Genomic DNA, 19,216 nt, shown 5'->3' on the forward strand with positions numbered 1-19,216 from the left:
TGACACAGATAGACTCCCAAAGTTGGAGGGAACCCTCAGAGACCATCTAGTCCAACCCTCTTTGACAGGAAGGAGACACAACCAAAGCCCTCCTGGCAGATGGCCATCCAGTTTCTGTTTTGAGATTTCTAGAGAAGATGAGAGATAGATAGATGAGAGATGAAAGAGATGGATGGATGGAGAGAATCCTAGAGTTGAAAGGGACCCTCAAAGGCCATCTAGTATATATATATAATATTGATAATAATATTATAATGTTATACAATATAACACTAATAATAATACCATATAATAATATTAATTATATATTCTATATTACATATAATATTACTAATAATATTACAGTATAGTGGTATAGTTCAATAAAGAAATATATAATGCTAATATTGTGCTATGCTAATAATATAATATATTGTATGTACATATAATTTGTAAGCCACTCTGAGTTCCCTTTGGAGTGAGAAGGGTGTGATACAAATGTAGTAAATAAATGCAGTAAATAAATAAATACATACATTTTAGACTTAGGCTCGCCCAAAGTCTGAAATGACTTGAAGGCACACAACAACAACAACAACAACAACAACAACAACAACAACAATTAACTTGACCATCTCATTGGCCAGAAGCAGGAGCACACTTCCCATTGAAATCCTGATAAATGTATGTTGGTTAAAATTATTTTTATTTTTAAATATTGTATTGTTCTTTCATTGTTGTTGTTTTTGCACTATAAATAAGACATGTGCAGTGTGCATCGGAATTTGTTTGTATTTTTTTTTCAAATGATAATCCGGCCCCTCAACAGTCTAAAGGATTGTGGACCGGCCCTCGGCTTAAAAAGTTTGAGGACCCCTGCAGTAGAGTCTCACTTATCCAACATAAATGGGCCGGCAGAACGTTGGATACGTGAATATGTTGGATAATAAGGAGGGATTAAGAAAAAGCCTATTAAACATCAAATTACATTATGATTTTACAAATTAAGCACCAAAACATCATGTTTTACAACAAATTTGACAGAAAAACCGGTTTAATATGCGGTAACGCTATATAATAATTACTGTATTTACGAATTTAGCACCAAAACATCACAATGCATTGAAAATATTGACTACAAAAACATTGATTACTAAAAGGCAGACTGCATTGGATAATCCAGAATGTTGGATAAGTGAATGTTGGATAAGTGAGACTCTACTATAGTTACGATTCAGATATCAGCCCAAACATCTAAAGGCACCAGATCTCATCTGATCTTGGAGACTAAGCAGGTTCAGCCCTGGTTAGTATTTGGATGGGAGGCGGCCACCAATGAAAACCAAGTGCTGTAGGCTCTATTTCAGAGGAAGGAACCGGCAAAACCGCCTCTCTGAAATTCATGGGGCTGCCCTATCATTCAGACAGGGTCAATATTCCATTGAGTGCCTCCCATCTGATATTGATTTCAACGGATGTACAGTAGAATCTCACTTATCCAACATTCACTTATCCAACGTTCTGGATTATCCAACACAGTTTGCCTCCCACCCCGATCCGCAGCCGTTTCTCTAGGCAGCAAGGATTGAACTTTTTATGAATTTAATTTCCGACAATTCACTTTATGCAATTCTATCTCTATTTGTAGTCAATTTGTTAGTAGCCGATATTTTTGTAGTCAATGTTTTCAACACATTGTGATGTTTTGGTGCTAAATTCATAAATATAGTAATTACAGTAGAGTCTCACTTATCCAGGCTAAACGGGCTGGCAGAAGCTTGGATAAGCGAATATCTTGGATAATAAGGAGGGATTAAGGAAAAGCCTATTAAACATCAAATTAGGTTATGATTTTACAAATTAAGCACCAAAACATCATGTTATACAAGAAATTTGACAAAAAAGTAGTTCAATACGCAGTAATGTTATGTTGTAATTACTGTATTTACAGATTTAGTACCAAAATATCATGATATACTGAAAACATTGATTACAAAAATGGCTTGGATAATCCAGAGGTTTGGATAAGCGAGGCTTGGATAAGTGAAACTCTACTGTACTACATAACATTTCCAAGTTTAGGACTGCTTTTTCTGTAGATTTGTTATAAAATAGGATGTTTTTGGTGCTTAATTTGTAAAATCATAACGTAATTTGACATTTAATAGGCTTTTCCTTAATCCCTCCTTATTATCCAACATTTTTGCTTATCCAACGTTCTGCCGGCCCATTTATGTTGGATAAATGAGACTCTACTGTACTTTAGTTGGGACTAAAATGAGCCAATAATATACAATTGCACATTCATCTGCGTTCAAAACTCTCAATCTGCATTAAGATGCCATTCCAGTGAGAGTGTCACATTCATTTCTCTTCCCAGGCCAGTCTTTCAACCTCACAAGAGATAACAGTTTTCCGTATGTTAATCAATCCTTTATTTCATTCTGGCAGCACCATTATGTGGAAATAAGATCTAATTAAGCTAATTGAGCTTCACACCCAAATAAATTAATGTAGGATTGGGAGGTGCCAGTGTTCGGTGCCAAGCTTGTTATGTATTTGCAACTCCATCATATGTGTGATTTTTTTTGAAAGCCCCATGAAATCCAATTGACCTTGCTTTCAAGTAAGCATGCAGAACGCAAAGTAAAATCACTCTTGTTAAATTAAGTGGGATTTATTACCTAGCATCCCACCATGGTGCTAACTTTGCTTTGTGGCAGAACTTTATGCTCCAATAGAGAAAATGTTTGGCTGAAGCTGATAATACCAAAGGCAAATCACATCTGAATGTCTTCTAGTTTGATTGTCCCGTGATCGGACAATCCAAAATATTCCAAGAAATAAGACCAGAAGATGAAACCTCCAAGTCAGAAAGCCTTCAGCCAGTTGGCGACAAATAGCAAAGGAAAAGTACAGATTGAGCGTTTCTTATCTGGAATTTCAAAATCCGAAGTTGTCCACATGGATGGGTGAGATACTGTTGCCTTTGCTTTCAATGTATTTGATGTACACAAACTTTGCTTCGTGCACCAAATTTTTACAAACATTGTATAGAACTACCTTCAAGTTATGTGCATAAGGTGTCTAGGAAACACCAATAATGTTCATGTTTAAATTATGTCCAATCCTCAAATTATAGAACATATTGTATTGACACAAATCTAATGAACACCTCAATTTTGGCTATGTGCTTTAGACTCAGGTAAATATGGTATATTCTATATCTTGGACTCGAGTCAATACGGTACGTTCTATATCATGGACTCGAATCAATACAATATGTTTTATATCTTGAACTCAAGTCAATACGGTACGTTCTATATTTTGGACTCAAGTCAATACAGACATTCTATATCTCTTGGACTCGAGTCAATACAGTCTGTTCTATATTTTGGATTCCAGTCAATACAGTCCATTCTATATTTTGGATTTGAGAATGGACTGTAGATATAGAACAGACTGTATTGACTTGAGTCCAAGATATAGAACATACATTAAGTCTGTTCTATATTTTGGACTCAAATCAATACAGTAGGTTCCATATTTTGCATTTTGCATTTGAGTCAATATAGTCCATTCTATATTTTGGGTTTGAGTCAATATGGTCCATTCTATCTTTTGGATTTGAGTCAATATGGTCTGTTCTATATTTTGGATTTGAGTCAATACGGTCCGTTCTATATTTTGGATTTGAGTTAATATGGTACGTTCTTTATTTTGGACTTGAGTCAATACGGTATGTTGTATATTTTGGACTCAAGTCAGTACGATATGTTCTATATCTTGGAATCGAGTAAATAATAGGTCATTCTATATTTTGGGCTTGAGTAAATAACGATAAATTCTATATGTTGGACTTGAGTCAATATGGCACGTTCTAGGTCTTGGACTCGAGCAAATAGGAAACGTTCTATATTTTAGACACAAGTCAATATGATGAATTCTATAGCTTGAACTCAAGTATTTTCTATATCTTGGACTCGAGTAAATATGGAATACATTCTATATCTGGAAGCTAGGTAAAGGTAAAGGTTTCCCCTGACGTTAAGTCCAGTCATGTCTGACTCTGGGGGTTGGTGCTCATCTCCATTTCTAAGCCGAAGAGCTGGCGTTGTCCGTAGACACCTCCAAGGTCATGTGGCTGGCACGACTGCATGGAGCGCCGTTACCTTCCGCCGGAGCGGTACCTATTGATCTACTCACATTGGCATGTTTTCGAACTGCTAGGTTGGCAGGAGCTGGAGCTAACAGCGGGTGCTCATTTCGCTCCCGGCATTTAAACCTGGGACCTTTCGGTCTGCAAGTTCAGCAGCTCAGCGCTTTAACGCACTTCACCACCGGGGCAAAGCTGGAGAAGGTTTCAATTGCCTCTATGTCTCTGTCTTTGTCTCTATGTTCATATGGCATTGAATGTTTGCCATGTATATGTACATTGTGATCTGCCCTGAGTCCCCTTTGGGGTGAGAAGAAGGGCGGAATATAAATACTGTAAATAAATAAAAAAATAAATCTTGGATTTGACTATATGGTATATGTTCGATATGTTGGAACCAAGTAAATACAGCACGCCCTATATCACTGCCACCTCGCAGTACATTTGACAAGAAATCCTTTTTATGTAAAGCATCTTATCTGTGTGTTTAATATGTGTTATGTCATAATGTGTTTGTTTTAGATTTAGTTTTGTTACATGTCACAGTTTAAGTGTTATCTATTATGAACATCTGCTTTTTGGTGTTTGTTTTATGTATTATTTTCCTTTTATTCATGAATAAATATATATATATTTTTAAAAAAAACCCAAAGCATCTTAGTAATGGCATATTTCTACTTTTTAAAAATCATTAATGAAGACGAGACTCGGGAGTTTTAGATAAGCATGCAAAGCGGCAACAAGAGCAATAGAATCAAAGAATGGTTTAGATTCTTTTAAAAAGAGAATTAATCCGCTTGACTGAATGCACAACCCATGTGTCGTGCACACTTCAGCATCAATGCCCCAAAGACAACTTGGAAAGTGATCTTTGGACTCGGCTGCTGCCCCGCTGCCACAGCTGGAAATCCATCCTTTGAGAGGGAAGAGCATCCATCATCACTAATAAGGCAGCAGGGACCGTGGTTGATGTCAGCGTGAGAGAAAGGAGGAATGCCGTTGTGTTTGTCAAGCAAGGGAGTAAAAGCCATTGCCGGCTGTTCTCTTTGGCCCTTTGCTTCTAGTGTCAGTGCCATATGGTCCTCTCTTTGGTCCCAACCACGGTTAGCTACACTGACAAATTACTGTATATACTCGAGTATAAGCCTAGTTTTTCGGCCCTTTTTTAAGACTGAAAAAGCCCCCCTCAGCTTATACTCGAGTGAGGGTCCTGGTTGGCTTATATTTGGGTCAGCTTATACTCGAGAATATATGGTACATTTATTATTATTCTCTATTATTATTGGTATTATTACATTTATTATTTTTCTCTATTATTGTTGCTACTATTACATTTATTTTACTCTATTTTATTATTATTATTAATACATTTATTATTTCACTCTGATCTTATTATTATTATTATTGCATTTATTATTTTACTCTATTTATTATTACATGTATTATTATACTCTATTATTATTATTATTATTATTACATGTATTATTTTTATCATTATTAAAAGGATACACAAGCACATTTACATTGAAGAAGATGAGAATAATGATTTGATCAGAGTTGGACAGTCTTATCTGTAATTAAAGTTTTATGTAAATATTTAAAAACATTTAACCTACCGAGGCCTCCATTAATGTAATTTTATTGGTATCTATTTTTATTTCTGAAAACTACCACCCTCAGCTTATACTGGAGTCAATGTTTTCCCAGTTTTTTTCTGGTAATATTAGGTGCCTCGGCTTATATTCGGGTCGGCTTATACTCGAGTATATACGGTAATTCAGTTTGTTCACACTTTAACTGCCCTGGCTGAATGCTATGAAATCCTGGGAGTTGTAGTTTTATAAAGCCTTTAGCCTTCTCTGCCGAAGAGTGTTGGTGCCTCACCAAACTACAATTCCTGTGATTTCAAAACATTGAGCCATGGCAGTTAAGAGAGCACTCTTAGTAATGTAACCCTGATCTATTTTTATTTCTTGTACTGTTTCAGAATGAAGGGAGAATGTGAGGCTGTATAAAGAGAGATGTGCTGATTGTGTGAAATGTCCTTTATCTGACTGTATGTTACTATTAACTGATTGATTTATAATTCCACTGTATGGTAGACATATGACACCAGATATGTAGTACAAGATAATAAAATGCAATGTATTAACTCTGAATAAAAGAACTGTACAAATCAGCACATACATGTTTGCTTTCTGCATAATACTAAGAAGATTATTTTATTATTTCTGCTCCATGTTAGCAGTACCCCAAGATATTGCACAATTGCACATTTGCACAATTATAATTTTAGCCCTCTCCTCAAGATCAAAGATTGAAGTGCCATTATGTCGTTCCCAGCCTCTGGCTATGTTTTTATTGTGTGATGATGTGTTTTAACAAATATGTATTAACTTGTTTGATTGTATTGTATTTTATATTGTTGTATTCTTGTATATTGCTGGGCTTAGTCCCCCTTGTGAGCCGTCCCAAGTCCCTTCAGGGAGATGGAGCAGGATATAAAAATAAAGTTGTTGTTGTTGTTATACGATCTGAAGAGAAACCAGGGCCGGCAGAATGTTGGATAAGCGAATATATTGGATAATAAGGAGGGATTAAGGAAAAACCTATTAAACATCAAATTAGGTTATGATTTTACAAACTAAGCACCAAAACATCATGTTAGACAACAAATTTGGCAGAAAAAGTAGTTCAATACGCAGTAATGCTATGTAGTAATTACTGTATTTACGAATTTAGCACCAAAATATCATGATTTATTGAAAACAACGACTATAAAAATGTGTTGGATAATCCAGAATGTTGGATAAGCGAGTGTTGGATAAGTGAGACTCTATTGTATCATATTTTGGTGCTAAATTCGTAAATACAGTAATTACAACATAACATTACTGTGTATTGAACTACTTTTTTGTCAAATTTCTTGTATAACATGATGTTTTGGTGCTTAATTTGTAAAATCATAACCTAATTTGATGTTTAATAGGCTTTTCCTTAATCCCTCCTTATTATCCAAGAAATTCGCTTATCCAAGGTTCTGCCGGCCCGTTTATGTTGAATAAGTGAAACATATATTAGTATTATTGCATTATGATGTTATTATTTCTATACATTATTATATTGTGTGTATATATATATATATATATATATATATATATAATGAGGTTTGGAAGACGTGTTGCCTCCAACTATATTTTCCATGCACTACTTCCTAAGCCTCTTTGCTCCCTTTTCCCACTTCCCCATCCTTGCCAGATGACGCGCCAAGCGGCTAGGCGCTCTCTCCAATCAGCGTTGGGGTCACAAATATGTAAATACAGCGCCACCCACATCCTCAACGAGGAACACACATAGAGGAAGGAGAAATAGATATAGCTATGTTTGTATCCCGTGGCCTGATTGGCTGCGGGGGCGGTGGTTGGTTGGGCGCGCGCGGGAGGGAGGAAGCGAGAGAGAAGGCGGACCGTCCTCCCGCTTCCCTCCTCCTTTTCTGCGCATGCGTAAAAGAGAGGGAGGGCGGGGCGGGACGCGAAGGGGAAGGCGGCCTCCTCCAATCAGGAGCGGAGGAGAAAAGGGAAGGCGCCTGAAGGGAGGGAAAGGGGGCGGGGACAAAGGGGCGGGGCTAAAGGGCGACTCACGCCGCGTCGCGCCCCGCCCCCTTTTCCTCCCTCAGCCGCCGCCGCGCCGCCTTTTCTCCCCTCAGGCCGGGGCCTCTTCTTCCTCCTCTGCTTCCTTTCCGGTAAGCCCCGCTTCCTGGAGGAAGAGGAAGCAGCACTCGCAGCCGGGTGGGCGGGGAAGCGGAGGAAATGGGCCTTTTGGGGGGGAGGTTGAGGAAAAAGTGAGGGGAGTGGCCGCCATGGCCTGCCCTCCCCGTGTCAGGCGCTTCTTTCCCTCAGGTGTCACTCGAGGAGACCCACGGGCCTGCCTCTCTCTCTCTCTCCTTCTGGAGCCTCACCAAAGGCGTGGGTCCCGGGGCCTCCCACTGTCACGCCTCCTCGCCCCACTTTCCCCCCCTCGACCTTCCCTGAAGGGATTTTGCAGGGCTTTCTGACCCCTCGTCGTTCCCTGAGAAGCCATTGCTGCCTTCCTCCCTTCCCCCCCCCCCCCCCCCCCCCCCCATGAGAAGGAAGGAAGGATGGAGAGATGGATGGATGGAGAGAAGGAAAGAAGGAAGGATTGAGTGAGGGAAGGATGAAGGGCTTGAAGGAAAGGAGGTAGGATGAAAGGAAGATGGAGGGAAGGGAAGAAGGAAGGATTGAGTGAGGGAAGGATGAAGGGCTTGAAGGAAAGGAGGTAGGATGAAAGGCAGATGGAGGGAAGGGAAGAAGGAAGGATTGAGTGAGGGAAGGATGAAGGGCTTGAAGGAAAGGAGGTAGGATGAAAGGAAGATGGAGGGAAGGGAAGAAGGAAGGATTGAGTGAGGGAAGGATGAAGGGGATTGAAGGAAAGGAGGAAGGATGGAGAAAAGGAAATAAGGAAGGATTGAATGAGGGAAGGATGGAGGAAAGGAGGAAGGGATTGAAGGAAAGGAGGGAGGATGAAAGGAAGATGGAGGGATGGAGGGAATGGTGGAAGGAAAGGAAGAAGGAGGAAGGAAATGAAGGATGAAAAGAAAGGAGGAGGGAAGGAAGGATGAAGGGATGGATGGAAGTAAAGAAGGAAAGGTGAAAGGAAGGATGGAGAGAAGTATGGAAGGAGGGAAGGATGGAGGAAAGGAAGGATGGAGGGAGGGCAGGAAAGAAGGATGGATGGATGGAAGGATGGAGGGAGAGAGGGAAGGAAGAATGGAGGGAAAGAAGGAAGGATGGAGGAAGGGATGGAAGGAAGAAAGGCCCTCTCTTCCTCCCTGTCACACCTTCTCTTCCTCCCTGTCACACCTTCTCTTCCTTCCTATCACACCTTCTCTTCCTTCCTGTCACACCTTCTCTTCCTCCCTGTCACACTTTCTCTTCCTCCCCGTCACACTTTCTCTTCCTCCCTGTCACACCTTCTCTTCCTCCCTGTCACACCTTCTCTTCCTCCCTGTCACACTTTCTCTTCCTCCCCGTCACACTTTCTCTTCCTCCCCGTCACACCTTCTCTTCCTCCCTGTCACACCTTCTCTTCCTCCTTGTCACACCTTCCCTTCCTCCCTGTCACACCTTTTCTTCTTTCCTGTCACACCTTTTCTTCTTTCCTGTCACACCTTCTCTTCCTCCCCGTCACACCTTCTCTTCCTCCCCGTCACACCTTCTCTTCCTCCCCGTCACACCTTCTCTTCCTCCCCGTCACACCTTCTCTTCCTTCCCGTCACACCTTCTCTTCCTCCCCGTCACACCTTCTCTTCCTCCCCGTCACACCTTCTCTTCCTCCCCGTCACACCTTCTCTTCCTCCCCGTCACACCTTCTCTTCCTCCCCGTCACACCTTCTCTTCCTCCCCGTCACACCTTCTCTTCCTCCCCGTCACACCTTCTCTTCCTCCCCGTCACACCTTCTCTTCCTCCCCGTCACACCTTCTCTTCCTCCCCGTCACACCTTCTCTTCCTCCCCGTCATACCTTCTCTTCCTCCCCGTCACACCTTCTCTTCCTCCCGTCACACCTTCTCTTCCTCCCCGTCACACCTTCTCTTCCTCCCCGTCACACCTTCTCTTCCTCCCGTCACACCTTCTCTTCCTCCCCGTCACACCTTCTCTTCCTCCCCATCACACCTTCTCTTCCTCCCCGTCACACCTTCTCTTCCTCCCTGTCACGCCTTCTTCCTCTGCTGGTCTCTCTCCATTTGCTTAAAGGCCATCTTATCTTTTTATTGTGGCTCTTCCTAAGTAATTTCTCTCTGGTCTTATCCACTTCCATTCTGCTGAAGGGATTTAAAGGATTTTTTTTACTCCTTGGTAGAGTTGGCTGATAATTGAGAAATGATTGCTGCCTCCCCTTTCAAGATTGCCCCCTCCCCTAAAACAGGAGCTGGCATTTTCTTTCCTAAATAGTGATGGCCATCTCCATCTCTCCTCCCCCAGTAGGCAGGGATTGCTGTCTGCTTCCTTCAGATCCTGACAAGAGGAATGAAAGAAGGTGTGCCTTTCCAGCTTTTTCCTGGTGCTGCCCCTCTCATGCTCTCTCTCTTGGCCTCTTGCCCCTTTCCTCTCCACCATTCCCAGTCTTTCCTGGCCTCACCCACTTCCATTTGCTCAAAGGGGTTGGAAAAGGGGGTATTCTTCTGTTCTTGCAGAGGGTGGGAAGAATAAATGAGAAGGGATTGGCATCTTCCCCAACCCATCACTAGTTTTTTTGGAGGGGAGGAGATGGCACTCATCCCTTCTCCCTCCAAAACCCCCAGTGATTGCCAATTCCTCCAAATAGTGATTGTTATCTCTCTCTCCATCCTCTCTCCATCCCCATCAAAAGCAGGGTTGTCTTCTGCTGTTTTCAGGTTCACAGGAGGGGAAGGATGAAGGAAGGAGTGCATTTTGAGGCCTTCTGGTGCTGTCCCTGTCACACCTTCTCCCTTCACTCCCCCTTTTTCCCTTCCCTCACTCTTTCACCTCTTTCAGTCTTTTCCCACTCCTCTCCTAGGTCCTCTCTATATTTGCATGAAGGGATTAAAATGATTTTGATCTCTTGTTACTGGCGATAGTGGGTCAATGATAAGTGATTGCTGTCTCCCTCTCCAGCAGTGATTGCCATCTGCCCTCCCCGCCGAAACATAACCCAAACCAGGGATTTCCCCACCCTCTATAAGGATTGCTATCTTCTTCCAAAAAAAACCAAGGCCTGCCTTCTGCTGGCTTCAGGGTCCGACTAGAGGAAGGAGGGAAGGTATGCATCTCGAGACTTTCTTCTCCTGGTGCTGTCCTTGTCATGCCATTCCTCTTCTCTTTCTTTTGGCTCTTTCTCCCTCCCTCCACGTCCCTGTCCTAAGCCCTCCCTGGTCTCGCCCACCTCCGTATGCCTGAAAGGGTTGTAAATGGGGCGTTTTCCTCCCTTGCTTCACATAGTGGGTAGGATAAATGAGAAGCGATTGCCATCTTCTTCCCCCCAGAAAAAAAATAATTGCCATCTGCTGCCTTCAGGTTCCCACGAGGGGAAAGAAGGAAGGTGTTCGGCTTTAGGCAGCCTCCTGTTGCTTCCCCGTCACACCTTTTCTCTTGGCTATCTTATTCTTTCCCCCATCTCAGCTGTTTCTCCCCCTCCCTGTTTTTCCATCCTTTAAAAAAGTTTTTTCCTGTTCTCACCCACCTCCATTTTTCTGAAAGTGTTTAAAAATGGACCCTCCCCCTTGCTGCAGGTTGTGGGAAGACAAAATCAGAAGGATTTGCTATTTCCCTCCGCTCTGTTTCTTTCAGGTTCGCATCAGGGGAAGGAAGGAATGTGTCTAGCTTCATTCTTGGCTGTCTTCTTTCTCTGACTCCCAACATCTCTTTCTCCCACTCACTCTTTTTTAGTTCTTTCCCCCTCCTCAGCTCATCCTCGCTTCATTCTTTTCCTACTTCTGTCCTAAGTAATCTCAGGCTTCACCCTATTTGCCTGACTGAAATAAAACTGTGGGTTTTCCCCCTTGCTGTAGGTGGTGGGCAAGAGAAATGAGAAGTTATTGCCACCCCCCCCCCCAAATGATTGCCATACGTCCCCACAGCAGACCTCCCCACACACCGTCTATTCTCTTTTAAGATATCTGTTCCAAATGTGAATCATAAGAGGAAGGTTATTAATTTAGGGGATTATATCCCACTCAGAGTGGCTTACAAATTATTAATTTGACAGTTCTTACAATCTTACAATCAGGCTTACAATCTAAATAAGACACAACATGCAAGAAAAAAGGAAATGGCTTTTAATAAACTAAATTTGCTATTCCTCGTCCCCATATCTCCATTATTCTTGTGTCTCATGCTATCCTGCAGGCCCCTATGAAATATCCTATAAAGCGAGGTGTGATGTAGGTGGATGTCCAATATGCTTCACTTAAGGTTATGAGATAAAGTGTTTTCTTCCTCCAGTGCTAGGGAATTAAATGGCTTTCTGGAACCTCCTGGTTCAGAGGCAGTATGCCACCAAATGCTTGTTGTTTCAGGGGAGGAGCTTTATAATGGGGATTCCTGATGCCTCTCACCGGCCACGATGAAGCCCAGGATGATGATCTAGTGGAATCTCTGATCTGATCCTGAAGCAAGATGTGTTGCATTTTTAGTGATGGTTGATATATTGGGCTGCTAGCTGTAATTAACTGGCAAACATTGTGCTAAGGTAGACCCTCCCTCTCTTGGGATTGTGAAAGTTGCATATGCATTATACACACTCACACATTTCTGATAATCAGCAAATTAGCAGTTCCTTCTCCCATCATAATTATATCTCATCCAGTAGAGTAGAAATCTTTCTCAAAAGTCCATGACAGAGGCTGCTGTATGGCCTGCAATTCCAACTACTCATAACTATGGGGAGAATGAAATGTTAAGGGAAATGCTATGTTAAGGCATATTGTTTTCCTCATGCTCAAGTACACTGCCACTAAACAATCAAATGAATTGATCCCAGCATTACTCCTGCACTTATCTGTTTGTCTCATTGCCTACCCAGATCTGTGAAATTATGGATACTGAATAGATGAACCTGTGAAGTTACTTTTTGCTTAGTCTTGGAGCACTTTGCTGCCACGACCACCTTTCCTTATCACCACTGTATGACTTGAAAGAAAGGGCAGGGATCTGAATATAGGGCTTTTAGTTTTCCAAGCTCTGTTGGGAACAGTGTGTGGGTGAGGGCTTCTGGGCATGAGTAGCATGCCACACTATATCCTGCAGCCAGGGTTTAGCCTTTATGAAGGAAGAGCAAAGTTGGATGAAAGAAATGCAACTAATGTTCAGCTCTCAGTCATTCACACAGAGGTCCGTTTTGACCAAGAAGGGATCGCTACCTCATGTGTCTCTTTTCTGAGTGTGTACAGCTTCACCTGATATTGCCAAGTCAAGAGGGGAAGAGAAAAAGTGCAGTTGTATACCCAATTCTGTAGTCTTTTTTTAGTAAAATGCAACAGAGAAAAAATAGCAGCGGAAGGATGCATGTCTCACCTAACATTAAGTCAAGGGTCCTAGTGTACTTGCCTACAATAATGCAATAGAATAGCCAGACTACGGAAATCAGTTGAGAAGAGGGGAAAAGCACCACAGACTGGCTTACTGGAAAGTTAGGATAAATTGAAAGTTAGGATAAATTCAAGTTGCTGTCAAGTGAGCAGAGGCAAATAAGACTCATCCTCACTCCTGGTGTTTAGGAGATTAAAACAGAATCATCTTTAATCAGGCTCTGAAGATATTGGTGCCAACTTCTCTTCAGAAATTATGGTAACAGGTGCGTGGGATCAACAGCTCAATCAGACTTGAAAAATTGTGGTGTAGGAATTGATTCAGCACATTACATGGCAAAAGATAAAGCCTGAGTTTGAATTACTATATATTTCTGCCCTACCGTCCTTTGAGCCCGCCTCCCCCCCCCCATTGGAATAATCATTAATTGTACAGGGGTGTGTGTACAAGCCTTCAAATAGTTTGTTATGGCAGTCCCACAAATTCCCTAGGGTTTTCCTATGTGAAAAGTATAGAAACTATAATTTTTAGCATGTTACAGATTAAGCATCTCATATGCAGAATGACAGAGTATTCTATTCTCAAACATATTTAATCTTGAATATTTTTTGCTTTAATATATATTTTGGAACTATAACCAAGCAATTTCTCATAAAATGCCCATTTCATAAGCTCAATTGGCAGCAGAGGTCTGCCTGGCAAGTCTTTATAATGTTATTTAGAATCCTTTAACATCTCCCCTTGTTCTAGAAATTAACACTGACATTTTAGACGACGTTTTAAACCTGAAAAATCTAGATTAAAGGCTACCAATGCCTTAGAAAGATCTCTAGATAGTTCTACTTTTGCTTTCACACTCAGTTATTCACAAAGTTCTGAGGTATTTACAGAAGGGTGAGCTGCAATGATAACTGATAGTAGTATGCATCAAACAGGTAAATGGCTCAGATAGTACTGGTTTCTCTGTTCCATACATAAAACTATAGGTCTTACACATATTTGATATAATAAAGCTGTATAGCTTCCCGGCACTAGAAATAGCGCATACAACAAATAAACAAAATGCTGTCATAACCTTTACTATTTAATTGTCACAGAGTCTGTAGCCGTTATAGAATGCGACTCAATATACATTTGATCTGTGAGTAACATTCAATAAGAGGTTATGTGTAGAAATGGAATTTTTAAAGAAGCTCTTTAAGTGTTACAGCATATACTATGCATACAAAAGTACCAAACTCTTTTCTTGACATCTCCAGCTAAAGGGTTTGCTGACAGGATTGGAAAATGACTCTGTCTGAAGTTTTGGAGATATGCTGGCAGTCCCAAGAATATGTTATGTAGAGTAACTGTACAAAAATATAGGTCACCTTTGGACATAACTTCATTACTGTACTAATATTTTTGTCGAAACTGTCTTAAAACAGTTTTTGAATATTTAACTTGAAGTTCTTCTGTGTAGGTTGCTCCTTTGTAAGTGAGCATATTTCTGACAATACTAACATTCATATGAAGTCTCGAGTTACACATTTATTTATTTATTTCCCTCATTTCTATCCCGAAGGGACTCAGAAAAGAAGGGGAGAAATCTGGCCTGTCATATTCTTGAACACTATGTTTCAGTAATGTTACTGACATTTCCAGCTCAGGTCTAGTAATTTTAGGATCAGTAGTCTGTGGAGCAGCAAATAATGCAACCACATATTTTTCCTAATAACCCTGAAGACTACGAAACTCATGTTACCGTAGTTTCTCGAGGGCTAGTTTGTGTCTTCAAAAGAAATCCCTTACTGGATCCAGTCATTGATTGGATACCGGTTTCTACATTTAAAATTTTCAGGTTAGGTTTTCAGCAGTTATAGGAATGATATTTAATTATCATTATTATTTTCACTTGGTAATGTTATCCTCCATAAACTAAGATAATCTCCTTAAAGTTCTACAAGTTGATGGTGATGACTATATTTTGCAGTATCAGGTTTGATATCTAAATTATGTGTTTTATAAAGAAGCACCCTATTTTATCTGTCTTGAATTGTCTGACAGTTAGCTTATATATATTGGGTGTAATGAAGGTATACATGTGGAAGTGTATAGGCTTAAATCCATGTGCTCATTGAATTGACGGAATTGACAGACTCATTGCATTGATGGAATTTTCATATCTGTTAACAAACCATTCAGCAAGTGATTTATTAAATCTAGTCTAGTTAGAACTAACAAATGGATTTAGGCCAGAGAGATAAATAACAAGTGTGAAGTGAGTACTTTTATACATTATTATTATTATTATTATTATTATTATTATTATTATTATTATTATTATGCCTTCTATGCATACATAGAAAATTATCTGGCTAACATTTTGTGTGTTTTGCATGTGTTGTACTCTGATAGATGTTAATTAAAAATAATCTACAAAGTTGTTAGCACTCCTTAGCTCTTTTTGTGTTAAAGGCTGTTCATGTGATAGCTCTGTCTTAGCTTTAATAATGTTTACCTCCTTTTCTTTCCCAGTTTTTCTACTATACTGACAATATTGCTGCAAGGAAGTATTTTTGATTGATAGCTATGTGACAGAGTACAACCCACATAAGGGAACCATTTTTTGCACCAAATGGTAAGGTTTTTTTTTGTTAGATAATTATTTTGAAAATAGAATGTTTTTTTTTCTTGGGCATCAGATCAGATTTATGTGGTCCTAGAGAAATTGAACAGCAGTGTTGTAATTACTGAAGGGACTTACGACACTGCAAATAATGTATACTGTATCTTTGATAACACCAATAGTATACGCTCTACCTAGATTTTCTTTATTGCAGAATGACATTTGGTTGATTTTAAATTGCTTGCTTTCAGTTTGAATGTTACTTTTCTCTAAGCAGGTTTTTTGTTGTTGTTTATTCGTTCAGTCGCTTCCGCATAGTATTTTATAAAAACACACACAAGCTACTATGAAGATAGGCTGAAATCCTTCATATAATGTTTAACTTTACAAGGACATAATCCTACTAGTGAATTGCAATAATGTTCATCGGGGCACTTTTCACAGTCTCTCTTGTATAGTGAAGGCTCTCATTGCCCATGAGGGCACAATTTATTATTGTTTGCTCCATGAGCCCTTATTTCACAATGGAAAATGATGCACATCCATTCTGTTGCTCAAGAGCTGCTCCACTGACTCTGCTTCCACAGTGGTCCTCATGGTGTAGCCACATCTCCCCTGTCCTCTCTAGAATACAAAAGCTGTGCAAAAGCACAGTTCAATGTGTTGTCGAAGGCTTTCATGACCGGGATCACAGGGATGTATGTTTCCCGGGCTGTATGGCCATGTTCCATATCAGTATATCAAGGCTTATGCATGTGTTTTGTGTGTGTGGGAATGTTATATCTAAAAATAGCAGCAGGTCTTACCTCATGACAAAATGGAGCTTGGGGTACACTATGAAGTTCTGCCTATATTCTTAGCGAAACAGCAAGTCTGAGGGCATATTTCTATTTTATAACACTGATACACAATGTTAAGTTTGTCTTTTAAGTGTATTTATTCTATTCAATGTCACCAAATCAATGGGCCCTGGAAAGTAAAAGGAAGTTGCATTCTGATCTCATAATAGATTTTTCAGAATTTTCCTTCATTAAACAAGCTACCCTGTTTCCCCTAAAATAAGACATCCCCAGAAAATAAGACCTAGAAGAGGTTTTGCTGAATTGCTACATATAAGGCCTCACCCAAAAGTAAGACCTAGCAAAGTTTTTGTTTCGAACAGAACGAAACGAACAGAACACCAGAGCATGCAGGATTGGTAAATGTACCTACCATAGAGTATTGTACATGGAAATAATGGTAGTAACAAGAAATTCTTGATAGGATTCACAGTTTGTCTGGCTATGCTGGTTTGTGATGACAACTACTGTACAGTATATAATAAATGTTCATTTTTTGTTTAACAATAAATGTGAATTCCTCTTCATGGAAAAATAAGACATCCCCTGAAAATAAGACCTAGAGCATCTTTGGGAGCAAAAATTAATATAAGACACTGTCTTATTTTCGGGGAAACACGGTGCTACCTGCAACCCTGAGAACTTAATTGTACCTGAAGATTTGAGAAACCCTTCAAAACATTACAGGAGAGAGTGGATAGTGGAATCTGCAGCCTGGAGTCATATCAGCATCAAACTTCATGTGTTCAGAATGAAAAGCTATGCTGCAAAAGAAAGCTTTGAGAAAGATATGTGAAGATAAAGTCTTCTCATTCAGGCACCTTAATGAGCTTGTAGGCTTCTTTTCCATCATTTTCTTCTTTCTTAGATTGTCATTCCCTCATCCCCTTTTTGCATTCACTGTGTTATAGTAATATATTTGTTCTGTGTTTAATCGTACTCTTACAGTTAACCAGTATATACCAACCAACTCAGATCCTAGTTGTAAAGCTTTTGTATGAAGAAGCCCCAAGAGATTTCCAATTTCTCTTGCTTTGCTTGGTTTAAAATTAAAATCATGGCTAAATCAGCACCACGCTGTGGTATTTCTATATAGATTTTGTAGGAGGCAACATTTTCTTTCTTTAATTGACATTTACAATAGTATTAGGGGTTATTTAAGATCTGTGGTGATATCACACATGCTTTGAATGAGACTGAAGTATAACTGTTCCCTCCGTGCCCCATGATAAAACATAATGATATGCTGGTACAAATATTTTGTATCAAAATGTCAGTTCACTGTCAGTTACTTTCAGAAACATGCAGTGTCTGGTTTAGGCATCCAAGTTTTGTACATCTAGATTGTGACATGTTTCATATAGCATTCCTGAGTTAATTTAATAGTACTTGTCAAGCAACTGAAGTTAAATTTGCACAGTAAGCAACTATTTTGAGAATTTCTGGTTGTCTCTAATATTGTGATTTGTTTTTCAGATCTCTAATGCTAATGAGCTATCTATCATGGACCAACTATTTCTAAGGATTATGTAAAATGCTTGCAGCTGAAAATGTGCTATTTATTAATGGGTAAGCATACCTTTATTTTGCCTGTTAATCAGATGAAGTATAATACAATTCTACTGTTTCCAAACACTAAGTATTGTATACAACTGAAATTTAATTTTAGTGGAACTACCATGTAACTTTATCACTAAACCTTTATGGAGTTTTTCTGCAGGTGATTAACTTAGCAACATAAGCTTCCTTGGAAACTAGGTAATCTGCATTCTTGACCCCGGAAACTCCTTCAGTGAAGTGGACCAATAGTCAATTCTCAGTTTGAACCTTTCAAATGCAATACAGTTTAGGTCATTGGGGAATACATTGCTGAACTTTTATTTTGAATCCTTTGCAGGGAGAGTTACAGAGGTGATCTGAAATAGCTTTAAATTAGTACTTCTATCTGACTTTGTAGTGAATTTAAGTTTCAAGCATTTGTGAAAGAATTAACATCAATTCAGAACAACCCCATATCAATGAGAGATGCGTTTTAAGATCCCATTATAACTGAAACTACAGATAATCGTAAACCTTATATTTTGAGTTTGACTTTGGAAGCATACCATAGAATTGTGCTGGAGGAATGAGAGAGGTCCACAAACACTTCCAGAACAGATTTTTTTTTTGGAGCAAGGATAAGTGAAACATAGATATTGAGACCACAGATAAAGGGGATGTACTCTATAGATAAATATAACTTCCCCAAGCAAAAAGTGTCAGGATGTGAGTGCTTTAGTGGGAAGGAATGACCCCTGGGCTCCAGTAAGCCTTCAAAAATATCACCAATTCGAGTTTCAGATGAGGTATATCATTTATTTCCATAAAACTTTAATTTCACTTAAATTCATTCCGTTTTCTGAATATGCTTTACATTTGAAATCCCAAGAAAGAGTATAACATGTATTTTTACAGGGAAAAACGTTAAACAACACAAAGTTCTGGAATAGGTTATTCAAATAAATGACATTGATATTTCTTCCAGTAAATTGGATTTTGTGGATTAGTTTGTTGAGCATGATTTATAT

At 39.7% G+C, this 19,216-nt stretch overlaps 1 protein-coding gene across 5 annotated transcripts in view; it reads left to right on the forward strand.

Annotated features, from left to right (window-relative positions):
* Positions 1-7,744: 7,744 nt before the first annotated feature.
* chd9 (chromodomain helicase DNA binding protein 9) overlaps positions 7,745-19,216 on the forward strand; it is a 71,998-nt gene continuing 60,526 nt past the window's right edge. For 3 of the 5 annotated variants that reach the window (XM_062961838.1, XM_062961841.1, XM_062961842.1), the window contains exons 1-3: positions 7,746-7,877; positions 15,720-15,822; positions 18,126-18,218. The gene's annotated coding sequence lies outside the window, so the exon portion shown is untranslated. Of the gene's footprint in view, positions 7,878-15,719; positions 15,823-18,125; positions 18,219-19,216 lie in introns of all 5 variants that reach the window. The other 2 variants (XM_062961839.1, XM_062961840.1) reach the window with 1 other exon arrangement.

The sequence above is a fragment of the Anolis carolinensis genome, unplaced genomic scaffold (genome assembly GCF_035594765.1).
Source record: "Anolis carolinensis isolate JA03-04 unplaced genomic scaffold, rAnoCar3.1.pri scaffold_9, whole genome shotgun sequence".
Lineage (NCBI taxonomy): Eukaryota > Metazoa > Chordata > Lepidosauria > Squamata > Dactyloidae > Anolis > Anolis carolinensis.